We start from the raw sequence: 6,051 nt of genomic DNA, 5'->3' as shown, positions 1-6,051 counted from the left end.
TGTAGAGGTGATTCCCATCATTAATGACTAGTCCACACCACTTACCACTGAGAAACTCATTGTCTCCATTCCTATTAGATCCAAAGTGTCCTCTGAATTTGATACTTATACAACACACTTGGAATACAGGATTTTTCCCCAAATTGCAAAAATACAGTGCCTAGGGCTAGACTTACAATGTGAAAATGTAAGAAAGTTGAAAACCATCCTCTCTGAGGTTTTTTCATTCCACTGAGAATGCTAGGGAGCAAGTCAGAAGTCCTCAATGCTCCCCGGGCCCACAGGCAATTTTCCAATCTGCAAGAATTCCACTTTTCTCTGCTTTTCAAAGGCATTGCCGCCACCTCTTTCCTCCTTTTTTTGAGGTACCTTGTGCTGTCCCTTCAATAAGTTTGGGTCTAGAGCTGACAAAATCAGATGTGTTTAGGAGCCAATAAAGGAATGTAAATGTGTAAAGTAGCTATTTATAAAACAAGGTGAAAAGGGCTATAGGGAGCCAGAGCATTTATGATTTACTTAAAGGCAACATATTTTTCTCTCTGAGACTAACTTACTCCTATTTTAGGTTAGGTTTGTTCTGGTAAAACTGGAAGAATTGATTTTTCAGATGCTACCTTACACCGACAGGTCCCAAGAACTGGTTGGAAGGGAGAAGACATTTACAAGTGATATATCCAATAAGCTGTTAATATCTGATATATAGAGAGAATTTATACAAGTAAACACCAAAAAAGCCCCAAACAATTTTAAAATTGATTTTAAAAATGGGCCTAGGACCTCAATAGACACTTCCCCAAGAAGACATGCAGATGGCCAACAGACACATGAGAAGATGCTCAACATCACTAATCCCCAGGAAGATAAAAATCAAAACCACAATGAGATATCCTCTTACACTTGTCAGAATGGCTAAAATAAAAAAGATGAGAAATAACAAGTGTTGGCGAGGATGTGGAGCAAAAGGAACCCTTTGCACTACTGGCAGGAATATAAGTCGGTACAGTCCCTGTGGAAAACACTATGGATGTCCCTCAAAACAAAAACAGAACTAGCATATAATCCAATAATTCAACTACTGGTTATTTACCCAAAGAAAAGAAAAACACTAATTCAAAAAGATAGATGCACCCCTATGCTTATTGAAGTATTATTCATAATAGCCAAAACATGGAAGCACATTTATTAATTTTAATGTTCCTAAGAACTATTCTCTGGATAATTTTCTAACATAACAATAAAAAACAAATACACATATACACTTTACTTTCATACTTCAGTATTTTTACTTTTCAAGCTCTATAAAGTTGTTTTTTTAACCATACATTTTGAGGTACTTACAGACTTAAAATTCTTTGAAGCTGTGAAGTGTCTGATTTTCCTTCACCTAACTTCCCCCCATGGCTACATCTTACATAGTTGTAACACAATAGCAAAACCAGGAAACTGACACTGGTACATTTACAATTAATTAAACTACAAACCTTATTCAGTTTCTAACACTTTTTGTCCTACATTTGCATGTGTATATGTTTGTGTGTTTAGTTGTGTTTAGTTCTATATCATTTTATCCTGGGTATATATTTCTGGAACTATCACAATGATCAAGATACAGAACGGTTTCACATCCACAAAACAACTTCTTGATACTTCTTTGTATTAATACCTCACCACCAACCCTATCTCTGTCTTCCGGCAACCATTATTTTTCTCCTTTTCTATTGTTTTGTAATTTCAAGAATGTTCCATAAGTAAAATCAACTATATATATAAAATCAACTATACTTAGACTCTTGAGATTTTTTTTTCACTAAGCATAATTCTATTGAGGCCCATTCATGTTGTTGTGTATATCAACTGTCCATTTTTTTAATTGCTGAGTAGTATTTCAGTGTTGGTTGTACCAAATTTCGTTTAAGCATTCATCTACGGAAGGACATTAGATGGCTGCTTCGTGTATTTTTCGATTATGAATAAAGCTGTTAGAAACATTCACGTATAGGTTTTTGTGTAAATGTAAAATTTCATTTCCTTGGGATAAATGTCTCAGAGACAACTGCTAAGTTATAAGAGCCAGCCAGACCATTTTCCAAAGGGACATGACCATTTTTACATTACCATTAGCAATGTATGAGAGATCCAATTTTCCGCATCCACGCTATCATTTGGTATTATCACTTTTCTGTTTCAACTGCTCTAATATGCTTTTAGAGATATATTACTGTGGCTTTGACTTACATTTTCCTTAATGACTAATGAGTGTGAACATCCTTTTATGTTTCCAGTAGACCTTTGAGAAAAAGCACATGGAAGATAAAATTTGGAAATTGTGTATTTCTGAATGTATGCCTGAAAATTTTTTAGTTCATGTGTCTTCAAAAGTTTGATGGTTGGTCTTGGCTATAAAATTCTAGATTAGGGGGCCTCTGGGTGGCTCAGTGTGTTGAGCCTCTGCCTTCGGCTCAGGTGATGATCTCAAGGTCTGGGATCGAGCCTCATGTCTTAGCAGGGAGCCTGCTTCTCCCTCTCCCCCTCCTGCTTATGTTTCCTCTCTCACTGTGTCTCTGTCAAATAAATAAATAAAATCCTTAAAAAAAATTTTTTTTAATTCTAGATTAGAACAACTTTTTCTTCTGAGTATTTAAGGCTTCACTGTCTTCTCAGTTCTAGTATTGATGTTGGAAAGTCCAAAGCCATTCTGGTTTCTAGACCTTTATGAGTGTGACTCAGTTTTTTTCCTCTTGGAATCTTAAAGGATGTTTTTTTTATACCAACTGCTCTGAAACTTATTCATGTGGGTCTGTTTTTATCAATTCCTTTAAGTATTTAAATATAAATTTTAAAGGGGCAACTGGGTGGCTCAGTGGGTTAAGCCGCTGCCTTCGGCTCAGGTCATGATCTCAGGGTCCTGGGATCGAGTCCCGCATCGGGCTCTCTGCTCCGCGGGGAGCCTGCTTCCTCCTCTCTCTCTGCCTGCCTCTCTGCCTACTTGTGATCTCTCTCTGTCAAATAAATAAATAAATAAATAAATATAAATTTTAAAAATATTTTCTCCCCTCTGTTTTTTCTCTTTCTCTGTAACTGCTGTTAAATCTCCTGAATTAACCATTTTATTATTATTATTATTATTATTACTACTACTACTACTACATTTTCTCTTCTATTTTCTATCATATTGCTTCTTTTTTGTACATTCTGGTTAATTTTCTCTACTGAACATCTCAATGCTCCTACTGACATTTCCTCTTTGGCTATCATTTTCAAGAGATGTATTTGTTCTGTTTCCATTTTATAGTGTTCTCATTTCATGGATGCAGTATTTCTTCCTACACTTCTGAGTGTATTGGTGGATTTTTGGTGTCAAGTTTTCTTCTTTTATATAGTCCCTGATTTTTTCCTTTTATTTCTGTTTTATATTCCATGTTCCCTCACATTTCTAATAATTTGTGGTTGTTCACATGACAGAAGGAAAATGTGAAAAAGCTTAATTGGAAGGCTGGAGCCTACAGTGTTTGCCATCAGTGAGCTTTTCTGTTAGATAAACTTACCGTGTCGTTGATGTAAGAAACCCGACACTCCGGTATCCTTCATGTCTTTCTAATTAAGAGCTTTAATTTATTTTTAGGTTCTGATATATTCAGTGTTTTTACCTGTGTGATGTTCTAGGCAATGATTTTTTTTAAGATTTTATTTATTTATTTGACAGACAGATATCACAAGTGGGCAGAGAGGTAGGCAGAGAGAGGGGGAAGCAGGCTCCCTGCTGAACAGATGTGGGGCTTGATCCCAGAACCCTGGGATCATGACCTGAGCCGAAGGCAGAGGCTTTAACCCACTGAGCCACCCAGGCGCCCCGTAGGCAATGATTTTATTTCCCCTTTAGTCCACTTTTAAATAATCCCCTTCCCTTGTATCTAATTACCCCTCCTGAAATATATCTGGGAGGGACACTGGGTTTTATCATCATTCATGGAATAAGATATTTATAATTTAAAGAGCAAGAGAAATCTAAAGGATCTACAAGCCCCTACACAGGTGACATCTGGTCACATTAACCGATAGCTACTGTCTAGAATATGAATCTGGATCTTTTAAACAGGAGAGATTTTGCAACAGAGAGAAAGATAAGAGATTTAAAAACAAAACTGAGCTTCAGCTGCAGGAAGAGAAGAGAAAGATAAAGAGCACAGAGGGCCTTTCTTGGAACTTTCTAACGAGGAAATTAGGGCAGCTTTGACAAGGAGAGGCCTGATCCCATGAACTATGAATCCGAGAACATCAACCACTTGGATCATTGTAACTTCCCTGGAGTAGCCAGCAATAAGAGGCTTGAATGAAAGCTTGATTTGCGAACATTGAGGAATACAGGTATATTATACAATTATTCCATAAACCACTTTAGAGCTAGAACAATCCTCAGAGTCGATTTTGGCAGATCAGAAAATTAAAAAAAAAAAAAACAAAAAACTAAAGACATGGGGAGAAGGTAGTACACAAATTTCTCTTACCCATGTATCAGTGGGCCTAGATGCCTTATTAGCAGGAGGGCTATGGAGTTTCACAGCCATTCTGAAATGCAGAAATGAGGTAAAATAACTTCTGGAACAACTCAGTGTGACATTTCCAAAGTTCCTATAGCTAAGCTTACAAAAATACATCGAACATTTAGCTGACCAAGAACCAACCGAAATAAACTTTAAAAATAAAGCAAACATAAAATGAAGCATTTAGCCACTATGATTAAAATAGTAATAATAGTGAAAATGTTGATTGTTATTATTTTTGTAATTACTATTTATTTAGCATCCACTACATACCAAATACCTTATTATTCACTTACAATAGCCCTATAAGGTAACTACTATTCTCAGCTTTAGATAAAAGATGTAATATTTTAATAAATAAGTAAGTAATATGAATATGTAAATTAACGTATCATTTAGCCAAGACCTCATACCTAGTAAATAAAAGGGTTTGGAATTCTAAGCTCTTACGCTCCAAGAATTGAGTCTTTCAGAACTGCCTCTCCAGATTTAGCTTGCATGAATTAAAGCATAATAAAAACTTCAAGTAATCTTTCTACCATTTGTCTGATGGCTATTAAAACATTGTTCTAGTCATCATGCTTAGGGAAAAAGAGAGAGAGAGAGAAAGAGCAACTGGAAAAGGTTCAGAGGAAATCTAAAACATGAGTAAATAAGGATGACATGGTATCATAAAGTATATTGGAATAGAGTTTGCTTAATCAGAGAACACTAACCCAATATCAATGGATTTTCACAAGGAAAGATAAGCATTAAGATTCCATGTTCACAAAAAATTGAATACTGGAAAGTAGATTCAGAGGAAAAACTGTAAGAGGATTGGTCCTTTAATATTTCTAACTGGCAAGTGGCTAGAGAATGTCACATCACGATTTTTAATTTAGGAAGATCTGATCTATTAGGAAACACCAGAGAATGACAAGGTAGTGTGTATAAATGAACACAAATTCTTCTCCTCCCTTCATCCATGTCCTTGCAATATGACAGTACAAATCTTCCAGCGAATGAATGGAGTCTGTTTCCTTACCTTTGAAATATGGGTTGTCTCTGCAATTTGCTTAGGTCATTGAGAGATTAGCATGCGTGATTCAGCAAAAGTTTAAAAAACATGTGTGAGTTAGAGAAGAACCAAGAGTCTACCAACTGCCAGATATGTGACTGAGGCCATGATAAATCACCTAGCTTTGGCCACTCCACCAAATGACCACAGATGCAGAGAAAACCTGACACATAAGAGCTGAGCTCAACCAGACCAGTAGAACCACCCACATGACCCACAGAATTCTGAGCAAAATCGAATGCTGGTTGTTTGAAGCCAATAAATTTTGAGGTGGTTTGTTCACAGCCAAAGCTAATAAAATCATGTGGCAAAACCAAAAGTTATAGGCTAAAGAGACACTATGTCTACCTCAAGAAGTAAATTCTTAATTCTGAGGGTCTGAGAGGTTTTGTCCCTTACCTCCTAAAGACAGAGAACTAGAGTAAGTATTCACAATACTTATTTGGGAAC

The sequence above is a fragment of the Meles meles genome, chromosome 8 (assembly GCF_922984935.1).
Source record: "Meles meles chromosome 8, mMelMel3.1 paternal haplotype, whole genome shotgun sequence".
In the NCBI taxonomy this organism is placed as follows: domain Eukaryota; kingdom Metazoa; phylum Chordata; class Mammalia; order Carnivora; family Mustelidae; genus Meles; species Meles meles.
Note: the sequence above shows the minus strand (reverse complement) of the source record.